Source organism: Mercenaria mercenaria, chromosome 16 (genome assembly GCF_021730395.1).
Source record: "Mercenaria mercenaria strain notata chromosome 16, MADL_Memer_1, whole genome shotgun sequence".
NCBI lineage: Eukaryota > Metazoa > Mollusca > Bivalvia > Venerida > Veneridae > Mercenaria > Mercenaria mercenaria.
In genome coordinates, this window is record NC_069376.1 from 55,831,120 (window position 1) to 55,844,571 (window position 13,452).

Sequence of the window (13,452 nt, forward strand, 5' to 3'; positions counted from 1 at the left end):
AAAATGATTTCGCAGACATATTTATTTGACAAATCTCTTCGAATTTCATCAATTCTTTTTCGTAAAAGCACTTTGCCCACATGGAGCATGGATAATTTTGTCTATATGGTGGTAAGAAAAAAATCAGAAAACCTTATCTGCTGGCTTTTCTTAAAATGTCTTCACGGTGCTCAATGTTTTTTGGGTGAACCTCTTCCAAATTCCACCAAATAATTCTATTTAGTGAAAAAATATGGTCTCCATGGGGATGGGCTAGTTTTCCCAATATGGCCTTACGGAAATTTTTATCCAGAATTATTGACCTTTTTAACATAGAAAATCAGTATTTCTCGGTTGGTTTTTGTTTAAATTCACTTTTCTTGAATACTTACTGTAGCTTTGAAACTTCATACATTTTTGCCATTGACTAAGATAAGTAAGAAGGCCAAGAAAGATTACTCTTCTTTCAACAAAGTTTCCAGCACTTCCAGACGAGCATTGGTAGGCAGTGCTCTTGTCTCCATCTTTTGATTAAATTATTTTCAGCAGAGTTATGATCCTTGATTTGTCAAATTCTTTGATGTGTGCTACTTCTTCTATACTGCTGGTTGGAATTCCACCAAATTTGTCCAAACAGGAGTTTCCACTGCTGAGCCTAGTTGTGTATATCATTAGAAGTTATGGTTGGTGATTTTAAAAGTGACTACAGTGCATGTTTATTGGGAACCTTGATCATGAAACAATCGTTTTCATGAAAACATTGACCCTATAAGTGGTGGAGTTTTTTTGGTGTGTTTTTGTCGAAATTATGCTATTTTCATAGAATAATAATTTACCACACCTGTTCTTTTAAATCCTTTTATTGTTTCTTACTTGAAATAATTTTAGCAATGTTTAACATTATTAGGGCAAAGATTATATTCCGGGTAAAATGTCCCCCCAACAAAGGAAGGGGAGTATCTGTTTCAGTCTGTTGCTGTTGTGATTGTATGTTTTGTCAGCGGTGTCCGTGACAATCTTGTGCGCATCTCTCCTCTACTTGAATATGAAATTCACCAGATTGTACCAACAGTAGTTGTGCTGGCATGTAGTTCTTAAAAATTTCAGTTATGGACTTTGTTTTTTTTTATGATAACTATATCTAGACCAATCTTGTAATCTCATCCTTGACACAATTTAATGAAACTCACACAGTGATCATAACAACAGTTAGTGTGCATGGCTGTTAGGTTCTTTCAGAATTTTTTTGCGAGTTATGGACTTTGTTTTTTGTTATATACTTTTTGAATTTATCCACCTGACATATTTAATGAACTTCACAATGTCAGTCAACGTATTGCATAAATTATTCTTAGGCAAAATGAGTTATACTTATGTTCTGTAACAATATGGGCCGGGTTATAATAGATTCACCGGACGTCCACCGATGGCAGGATTAATTTTTTTAACCATTGGACGAGGGCGCATAGCCGTGTGAAATTATTCTTGAGCGTATATTCCACCTTAGTATAGTAGTTCCAATTAAATATTGATTACACGATTAAAATGTAAATAGGTTTTGGTATAAATTATTTCGATTCTAATATGTCTTTAATCTAAAAGAGTAGATAAACTATAGTAGCGCTCTTTCTTGGTCTCAACAAAAAACATTGATGTCATCGCACGTTAAGTGACATCATTCTAGCGTAAGAGTGTTTTAACAGAGAAAAGCATATTAGAATGTATGATACACCATTGAACTTTTTATGGACATACTAGTATGCTTCCAAATAGAGTAAATTCTAGTAATCATGATTCAGGGCAAGTGCCAAAGTTCTTATGACCTTTTAAAACTATTTGCTTTCAAGGTGAAAATTTTGTTTGGATAACTATGTATAAATAAAGGTTTAGACTAGAGAACTTGTTTGATTTCTGGAATAGAGCGATTTTGGTTTGCAGGGGTATTTTTCAATTGAAATAGGAGGGTCAGAGGGGTTTCACTGTTTTTTAAAAATAAAACAAGAAACATCTATGGAGTGGGAGGTGTTTGTTTAGAAATCAAGAGCAGAAAAATTTTGTTCTACACCCACATCGTGGCAGTTGCAATAAATCAATAATCCATTATTCTGCAATATGGTTATATTTAACACCAAGTTCTGCAGTTGTACATCAGAATGTAAATTGATGGAGTTATTCATTTGAGAGATTTTGACTTGTTCATGTATACATAGAAAATGTTTTTAGCAAGTATGGAAGGGATTTCAAAGTAAATGAACTCTGCAGATGAGTATTTTGCTCTTCTGTTATGATTTGGTGTATCAGCATTTTAGTACAGTTCACAAATGTTAATATTACTTGTATTTATTTTTAAATGTTGTAAATTTGAAATGTTTAGTACTGAGACTGGTACCTTAATAGATATTATAAATTTACTTGCCTTCATTTGTGTTTGATTAATTTCACATACCTCACACTACTTAACCAGCAACATATAGTTTGCAGTGCCAAAAATGTAACATATAGATAACTTGTTCATAAGTATAATATATTAATATGAAATAAGGCAGTGCCTCAATCGGGAATCATTACAGTCCATAGCTTGCCCAGAAATATGCGTTTGTATCAATTTAAAGGTAGTTTTTGGAATAAACAACAGTACTGCACATATTTGTACTAATGTGCAAGACGTTGTGGTTCGGACAAGTTATGTGAATGCTTATTACGCACAAGGAAATAGCCTATTCTTCCAAAAAATCCGAAGTCAGATGCTCTGTGCACGTGCCGGAAGACCACATTTTTTAATTCGCTAGTATATCTCATTCAGTATATATCACATGTTACCGTAGAGGGATCGATTCCCTATTACAAAAGCATGGATCTCTATCAAGGGTTCAGCTGGCTTTCATAGCTAAAAATAGACAAAAACCTATAAACGACTTATTCTCATGAACCACTTGATGGATTTTTACCAAACATGGTCTATAGTATCCTTGTATGGTCGTTTATCAGGTTTGGTCAATGGTTCAGCTTAGCCTTGTAATGAGACCACCAAAGCTTAAAAATAGAAAGGCCTTTAAACAACTTTTATGAACCAAACTAGGTGATGGATCTTCACCAAACTTGGTCAGTAGCATCATTGTAAAGTCCTCCCTGAAGATTGTTCAGATGGTTTTGCTTGCCCCTTTTAAGGGCAACCAGAGCTAAAAATAGAAAAGAAAACCTTTAAACAACTTCTCATGAACCACTGGACGGATCTTTACCAAACTTAGTCAGAATCATTTTTGTAAGGTCCTCTCTAGAATTTGTTCAAACGCTTCTGCTTGCCTCCTTGTAGGGCCCACCAGAGCTACAAATAGAAAAAAAACGACTTCTTCTCGTGAACCACATGATTGATCTTCATCACACTTGGTCTTGAGCTTTTTTGTTTGGACTCAGACTGTGTTCAGAATTTCAGATGGATTTGCTTTGTCCCTTTAAGGGGCCACCAGAGATTTTAAACGAACTCGCCAGAGCTAAAAGAACCCTTGAAACAATTTTATGAATCAGTTAATGGATTTTGACAACTTGGTCAGAGGATCCCTCTCATGTTTATTCCAGTGGTTGTGCTTGACCCCTTTAAGGGGCCAGCAGAGTTAAAAATAGAAAAGGCTTTAATCAACTTGACATGAACCGCTTGATTGAACTTCTCTAAACGCATCACTGTATGGTCCAGTCTCTCAAATTTATTAAAGTGGATCTGGATGACCCCTTCCAGGGACCGTCAGATTTAAAACTAGGAAATACTGAGTTCCTTCAGGGCCAATGCCTCTTCGCTATGAACAGAAAGGTACGATGACAAAGCGCGGTACAATGAAGATAACATGGCAGTTCAATGGCTCAACATGCCAGTAATATATTTACAGTCAATCGTACAGTCATGCTTTGCTATCATTCTGTCGCGCTTCACCATTGCACTGTCACTCTTTACCATTGTACTATCACGCTTCACCCTTCACCATCATACCTCACGTGTCACATCGTACTGTAGCAGTTTGCAATTATGCTGTCACTTTGTGCCATCGTACTGTTGCGCTTCACCATCACTTCTCTGTATACTTATGAATCGACTTTAGTTAAAATTTGTATAGTATTGTCTACTCTATCACATGATCAAATTCGGCATGAGCATTGTTAAAATGAACACCACCAGACCAGATGTTATTTGAATGAATTTCACCCGACAGCTGCCACAAAATCTACTAGTTTAGTAACACGTAAGTTGTCCAACGATGACTTATTGATACTTAGGCGTACAAAAATGTTTGTTTCCGGTATCCCAACCTACCCGTAATTTTTGGCCCGACCCTAAATGTTTTTATGGCCTTGAAGATTTTTTTTTCAACTTTTTAACAAAAAGTTACAAAACTGCACGTTTTATGCTTTAAACATGGTCAGTGATGTTGGAAATCAACTTACTGATGCTCTAAAGGCATAACCCCCCTTATTTGTATTCATTTTTTGACACAAAATTAATTTCCGAAAAATCCCACTTAAAAAAAATTCCTTTCACCCCCCCCCCCCCCCCCCCCCCCCCCATTCCCCCTAAAAAAAATACCAACCTATCACCCTAATTATTTTGAGCACGTTGCCAGAAACACATTTTTACGCCTTTCTGTTGCCTTCTATACCCCCGCATTCTCAGAGAAGAGGGTGCATGTTGTTTTGATGTTCTGTCGGTGAAGAAACCATTTGGCTGGATGGCTTCCTCACATGAAGAATTCAATGCCCCGAGTGAGGCTCGAACCCACATCAATGAGGGGCAAGTGATTTAAAGTCAGCGACCATAACCATTCGGTCATGGAGGCCCCCTACTTAGATTAAGAAGTCTTTTGCCACACACGATACTGAAATGTTCTTGGCAACCCTCTTGGCACCCCATGTAAATGTGTCCAAACGATTTAATTCATGAGTCTTTAAATCTTTCGGACACATTTACATGGGGTTCCAAAAGAGTTCCTGAACCTTTCAGTATTGTATGTTGCAAAAGACTTCTTTAAGTGAAATTATATGCATTTTTCAAGTAAAAATCCCGTTGAAATAGATGTGTGTAAAACGGATGGAGGAAATTATAGCTTTTAACCCAACATACCAAACTCTTCCTGTTACCAGTACGAAATAATAAGTTTCCAAAAATGACTTTTCTTATTTTGACTGGGGCAGTCTTTTTAAGAAAAGTCAAACTGCACGTAGGAGTTGCTTCCCTTCTACTTCAGAAATATCTAGGTTAGGTAAATCACTGCGTAGAAGATTGAAGAAAAGAAATATTATTTTTTAAGTCCGATTTCTTTATTTCTTAAGCATCAACTTCAAATACTTATGCGGCATTACAGTTAATTTAACACATTTAAATGCACATTAACCGACAATTGCTTTTATAGAACACTCACCAAACACACACTATGTACAGTAAGATGCGCATAATGTCACTTTAATATAAGTACAGCTTTCCAGTTTCTGGCCCCAAACAATGCCTAAAATTGTTCATGTTTCTTGCAGCATACAATACAAAGGTGACTCAGGAATTAAATCTTTTGGACACATTTATATGGGGAGCCAAGAGAGTTCCTGAACCTTTCAGTATTGTGTGTGGCAAAAGACTTCTTAATCTAAGTAGAGTTTTCCAGTTTCTGGCCCCATGCAATATTTAAACTTGTTCATGTATACAAAGATGACTCATGAATTAAACCGTTTGGACACATTTACATGGGGTGTCAAGAGAGTTCCTGAACCTTTCAGTATTGTGTGTGGCAAAATACTTCTTAATCTAAGTAGAGTTTTCCAGTTTCTGGCCCCATACAATATCTTAAATTGTTCATGTTTATAGCAGCATACAATACAAAGGTGAGTCATGAATTAAATCTTTTGGATACATTTACATGGGGTGTCAAGAGAGTTCTTGAACCTTTCAGTATTGTGTGTGGCAAAATACTTCTTAATTTAAGTAAAGTTTTCCAGTTTCTGGCCCCATACAATATTTAAAATTGTTCATGTTTTTTGCAGCATACAATACAAAGGTGACTCATGAATTAAATATTTTGGACACATTTACATGAGGTGCCAAGAGAGTTCCTGAACCTTTCAGTATTGTGTGTGGCTAAAGACTTCTTAATCTAAGTAGAGTTTTCCAGTTTCTGGCCCCATACAATACTTAAAATTGTTTATTGTTTCACCTTTGTAATGCACCATTACATAATTCGTTATACTTTGAGAGAAGCAATTTTGATTGTCTGTGATTTCATTTATTTGGTGCAACAGTATTTATCTTTTTACACTCTGTTCAGTATCATTTTTGTGTATTAGTATTTAAGTATGACTGTACTTCCTCAATCTTTTATATAAGGTTTTATTGTAAATATATAGTCTACAGACTATAAACATGCCTCTTCAGGTCAGGCAATTGTGACAAGGACAATAATGGAAATTAGAAGAATATTCTCCTTTTAGTGTTATCTTAAAAAGTAAGGCAAATCATATAGCGACCTGTCCTTAACACCAGGTTTTCAAAATCGGTATAGATACAAGGAACTTCTAATAAAGAAATAATTCATATGTGAAGAAAGCAACCATGAGAGTAACAGCTGTATCACTCGTGCTTTTGGTCTTGGCGATGGTTTACACCACGTCGGCTTTCTCTGCCGAGAAAACCAGTGAGTATTGCAGTTTGAATTATTTCTTTCTCTGATACATTTACAATTACTTATATAAATTGTATCAAGTTTTGATTTATTTCACTAATCTTACTGTAAAGACAGGATTATTTCTTATTTCTAATGTCCTATTTAAATACCTCTAAAAATTCAAAAAGAAACAGAATAAAAAGGAATGTAGTTGTCACTTTAGTAAACATTTTTACTGTATTTCTAAGGTTTTAGCATAAGGCAGACTGGTACACATTTTGAGATCACTTGCATAAATCCGATTTTTAGCTATCTGAACCGAAGGTTCAGGGTAAGCTATTAGTATAGGTGGATTGTCCGTCGTCCATCCCCGTTGTCCATATTTTCACTTAAACATATTCTCCTCTGAAACTACTCGTCAGAATAAATTTGGTCTGTAGCATTCTGGCGAGGTCCTCTATCAAGTTTGTTCAAATGGGGGCACTTTAAAGCTGAACATAGAAAAACCTATGAATCGCTAAATAGATTTTCATCAAACTTGGTCTGTAGCTTTATTATACGTTCCTCTCTAAAGTTTATTCAAATGGGGGCACTTGGCCCCTTTTAGGGGCCGCTAGAGCTAGAAATAGAAAAAAACCTTTAAAGGTCTTGTTCTCATGAACCGCTTGATGGATCTGCATTAAACTTTGTCTGCAAAAGTATAATATTATGGTCCTCTCCCAAATTTGTTCAAATGGGGGCACTTGGCCCTTTTAGGGCCCGCTAGAATAGAAAAAAACTAGCTAAACTATAATAATGCATATTGGATAAGGGAGAAAACTGCTAAACAGTGTACTGTTAATTAATTCTCTTGAATAAGCATAAATTATATACATATATACGACTTTTTAAAATCTTCTTGTCTGAAACCGTAATGTCATGGGCTTAGATATTTGGCATGTAGCATTATGTAGTGGCCCTTTACCAAGTTTATTTCAAATCATGTCCCTGGGGTTAAAATTGGCCCGCCCCTCACTGGTTTTACATAGAATTATATAAGAAAAACTTTTTTTTCAAATTATTTTTTTTTTAATTTGAGTAATGAAATTTGTTCAAGCAAGCAACTAAACTCAGGTGAACGATATAGGGCCATCATGGCCCACACCTGTCTTTATAAATCTATTCTAGGGGATAGAAAATACCTACTGTATCTCGATGTATTAACAACTTGTTTATGTAAATCAAAAATATATGATAATTCTAGGTAAGTTTGATATCTTCAATCTCAAGGTCTTTTTACAAATTTTCATAGCGGTTTTCGCAAACAGTGAAGCACAACTGCTTGAAAATTTCATTCGTGATGCGTTTATCAAAAAAAGGAGAAAAGAATTAGAGAAAGCTTATCATACAAATTGTAAATATCGTGGTATGAATGACCTTGGGGACATCGGTTTAAAATATTCCTATTCGAAATTTTAAAATACGTGTTGGTACTACCATTTCTCTTTTAGGGAGGAACAGTGCGTGCCACAAGATTCTATTTTATCTGTTACCCTTTAAGCATAAAGATTAGTAATATAGTGAAATGTTTGTAATACTCCCACAAACGAAGTTTGGGTGGGTATATAGGAGTGAGCTTGCCGGCCGATCGGTCCGTTGGTTTTCATGGTTTCCGGACAATACCACATGAAAGGCTTGACAGATTTAAATAATGTTTGGTATACAGGTGTAACATAATAAAATACAGGTCAAGTTCGACTTTGCCTACAAGCCACTATTTCTTGACGTAGTTATGGCCCCTTTCAAACATAAAATTTGCCAAGCACATGGTTTCCGGACAATAACTCATGAAAGCTTTGACAGATTTAAATAATTTTTGGTACACAGGTGTAACATCATAAAATTCAGGTCAAGTACGACTTGGCTACAAACCACCATTTTTTGACGTAGTTATGGCCCCTTTCCAACTTAAAATTTGCCAAACTCATGGTTTCCGGACAATAACTGATGCAAGGCTTGTCAGATTTAAATAATTGTTGGTACACAGGTGAAGCATCATAAAATACAGGTCAAGTTTGACTTTTGCTACAAACCACCATATTTACGTAGTTAAGGCCCCTTTCCAACTTAAAATTTGCCAAACTCATGGTTTCCGGACAATAACTGATGCAAGGCTTGACAGATTTAAATAATTGTTGGTACACAGGTGAAACATCATAAAATACAGGTCAAGTTTGACTTTTGCTACAAACCACCATATTTTGACGTAGTTATGGCCCCTTTCCAACTTAAAATTTGCCAAACTCATGGTTTCCGGACAATAACTGATGCAAGGCTTGACAGATTTAAATAATTGTTGGTACACAGGTGAAACATCATAAAATAAAGGTCAAGTTTGACTTTTGCTACAAACCACCATATTTACGTAGTTAAGGCCCCTTTCCAACTTAAAGTTTGCCATACTTCTGTGACAAGGCCGTATTGTTGGGGTATCATTCGTCACAACTATGATAGTTCAAGTTTGTTTTCGTTTGGGTTTAGCGTTGCTATTCAGCAGTATTTCAGTTACTTAACGGCGGGTACTTAACCAAACCAGTGTTCCTGGATTCTGAACAAGTACATAACCAGCTCTCCGCAAGTAGTTAACAATTTCTTTCTCCACATGAATCAGTGGTAGAGGATGAATGATCTCAGACACCATAATTTCTTTCGTAAAACCTGGGGATCGAACTCGCGAACCGTAAATCTCCGCTTTTTGATATGGATACAATAAAACGCCAATTACAGCAGCGCTTGAATAAGTTCGAAGAAAATGGTTTTAAAGTTTCCAAATCAAAAATCAAAAACCAGACGTTTTGTTATTAAAGGACCAACTATATATATAACGTACACACTGGAATTTGAATTTCGAAGCTTTATTTAAATCGGTCAAGTAATAAGGAAATTATAGGCGAAAATATGTTTCTTGAACATGAATCGTGGTTTTTCTGTCTTTAATGCTTTTTATTATCTTAAAATCTATTAAGTAACAAGGAATTTTTGCACAAATCCAGTGAGCTTCACCGTGTGTACGACACCGAAATGTCATATAGGGCGCCACCTTGTGTAGGATGACGTTGGTGTTTATATGTGTTAATGCATGCATATGTCTGTTTACTATATAAAAAAAATAAGACTCTTTAAAATGGAACCACTATAACACCTATTCTAAACTTTGCATAGGTCCCGTCGTTTTTAACTTAAAATTACCAAATATATGGCTCTCTACTAGTCTTTGGGCTATTTCTATTGTTTTAAAGATGAAAATGTCCGATTTTGTAGCAATTCTCCTAGATTTGAAAGATGCCCTAATAATACTCTTTTTTTACATCCTATCAGAGCACTATCTTCAGCAATTTATCATAATTTTACAGAAATGATCAATTCACATAGATCTCTTATCAAGAATTATAAAACTACTGGAAAAAATTATTACACTTTTTACAACCAAATGGTTTGAGTTAGTTGATTTTGAATCACTTGTCAGTCACCTGCTGATTCTAGAAAAAAACACTTTCAATCAAAAGCTTGAAATAACTATATATCATAAAATAACAAATAACTTAAAAATATTGGTACAAATAACTTTCTCCCCTTAGATTCATAATCACCATTTGCAATACATGTATTCACAACATGACGAAAGACGCCAAAACAGGTAAGATGATAGTTTAACAAGTTTAACTATTGACTTTAAAATAATATACAAATAGTTACCTAGAACAAGCATAGGGTGGATACAGGATTTTTATCAATGTGGCCCGCTAAACTGCAAAATATTTCGTCGTTTTCATTTCCTACCATATTCAGGTCCGATTTTCAGCATTTTGATAATTAGTAAATTTCTTGAGGCTTGTGTTCGACAAACCTGCAAACCTACTGGGGGGGGGGGGGGGGGGTTAACAATGAAACATAATTGTTACTGTCAGTCTCAATTTCAATTTCTGCCTGTTAGATCTATACGCTGTATTAAAGGTTTTTTGAGAACCCTGATTCCATTTTAACCACTCTAAAATTGCTTGAGTTCGCAGGGCGTTGGAACGGGGTGGGGGGGGGGGACACGGGGGAGACGTGCCCCCGTTGATTCCTGGCCATAATTTAGTTTTACAAATGAAAATTTTGGCTGTGCCCCTTCCCCCCCCCCCCCCAACCGCCCCCCCCCCCCCCCCCCCCCTCAATATAATTTATATAATTATGAAAACATAAGTTGTGCCCCCAATCATAAAATGCCTCCTATATAGAAGACCCAAGTTTTATCTTCATCTTGGTTGGTCATTGCATATTATCGCTAAATTTTACAAAAAGGGGTCTGCTTTAATGTAATGTTCATTTCAATAATGAGGACGGTATCCGCTCGATTGACAGAAACAACGAGGATGGTAACATGGTACATCGTCAGAGGTATCCCTTTTTCTACACAATGTCTTCGAAAAAAACGCTCTAATTCTACTGTGCTTCCAGTTTTTGTGAAATGAAAGCAATGGCTAACACACAGAATGCCATATTTTCATTTTCTCAACAAACATTTCCTAATATAATCCTAAATAATACCATTATTTATGAAATAGATAGCATCACCTTAGAATATCTTCATTTTCGTGACAAAAAGACCCATATTTTTTCACAATTATTCATATGAGATAGAAATTGGACATGGATATAGTTAAGGTATGATCTTACACATTCAATACTAAAACTTTACAAATCTTCAGTAAAATATGGAATAAATACCTGTTTTAGGTGTGAATATCCAGTACACCTACATGTACATGTATATAAATCACACGAGGACGGTATCGACAAATGAATGTTATGTATACTTTAATATCTGTTGTTTATTTTGAATCGTGCACGAGGAGGCTAAGAAGATACTGCCGACATACAATATCTGAGAAATATACAGTCCTCGACCTTATATAACACGCAAATGTTGTGCAGATATTATTTTTCCAACAAGAGAACATTGATATTTACGTAAAAGCAAAGTACCAAGGGCTTAACCTTTAATGGTACGACTATGTTGCAGAAAAACAACTCTCCGTCCTTTATTTGAAGAAGTCTGAAGTAAGGCATAACTGTGACTTGCACTTGAATAGTCACAGTATCAATATTTTATCAAAATTAATGACACGTTTGGTTTTCCATATTTCAGATATGACATTCCTTTAGTAATCCAGGTGTGTAAGAACAAGCATTTCTAACATATCAAAACAAATCAAAAATATTTATTTCAAAGAGTTGTACTACACATATCCATTGAATTGTTTACCTTTGTGACAGTTTCGGTACTCCATTGGAGAACCTTCATCAGACTGAGACCTCCGCGGGAAACTGACGTCACATGGCGGGTTAACTGCTGGACTGGTTCCCAGCAGTAAACAAGGGCCTGTTTGCCTTGACGTTTGCCTCCCCCGCTGTGTGAAGTGACTCTCGAGCTTTCTAAGAGATGTATTGTCCTCCCTATCCATTATCTTCACCCCCTCCCAATCTATCACATGATTTTGTCTCGCAATGTGATAAGTCACTGCACGTGTGTGCTCTATCGATTGCAGATCTCGTGTAGGCTGTCGGACTGTTTTCGGGGTCTTTCGCTTAGTCGTTTCCCGAGCCTACGACTTGTCTCCCCGATGTACACCGAATCACAGTTTTTGCATGGAATCCGATATACACAGCAACATATATCTTCTTTCTTTGTCTTGTCTTTTGGGGTGAACCAAAGTCCTGCGCAGTGTGCTATGTGGTCTCATGGCTAACTTATGTTGTGCCTCTGACACATTCTTGACATTGGGATAAACAATCATCCCTTTTAGATATACTTTCAGTCTCTTTCTGTCTTTTACCCTTCCCTCTTTTGTCTTTGTTCTTCTTTTCCACTTGTTCCACTATTTTTGTTATAGTCCACTGAGGATACCCACATCCTTCCAGGGCCTAGCGTATGTGCTTGATTTCTTTGTCTTGGTCATCCTTCTCTGGAACCACCGAGAAGCACCTGTACACGAGTGTTCTCACGACACTATAACAAAAATAGTGGAACAAGTGGAAAAGAAGAACAAAGACAAAAGAGGGAAGGGTAAAAGACAGAAAGAGATGTGCGACAACGGATGATGTGAGTCAAATTGTAGATACTGGTCAGTGTGTGAAGTTTCCGGTAGATTAACAACTTCGCCATTCCGTCTTCTTTCCTTACTATCAACGTGTCCAAGAAAGGAATCTGACCCTCACTTTCTTTTTCATGTGTGAGTTTGATGCTATAGGTTGTATCCACTTGATTCAAATGCTCAGTTAGATTGTCCACTTGTCCTTTCTTTATTATCTCTAGAATGTCATCCACATATCTTTTCCAAAGTTTGTGCGCACACACAATTGGTGATATAGCTATCGCTTCCTGTTCTAACCATTCCATGAACAGATTCGCAACTAACGGGGAGACTGGCGATCCCATGGCTGTCCCAAACTTTCATGAATAGGGACGAGGGGGGGGGGGGGGGGGGGGGGGGGGGGCTACCAAATGAGTCCTATCTACAGGCCCTTGTTTACTGCTGGGAACCAGTCCAACAGTAAACTCGTCATGTGACGTCAGTTTCCTGCGGAGATCACAGTCTGATTTCTCGAAAGCAAAGAGCACCACAAACACAGCCACAGAACCACGCATTTGCAAAGTAGGCCCACAACAAAAAGAAGCTGTAACGGAAAAAAAATTATAGACGGTTTGCTTCAAAAATCTAACAAGTACATGACGAGCACAAACATAAATTTTGGAATTACATTTTTCTTAAATTCTCGATAAAATTATGTCACTGTTATAATCTATTCCCATAAC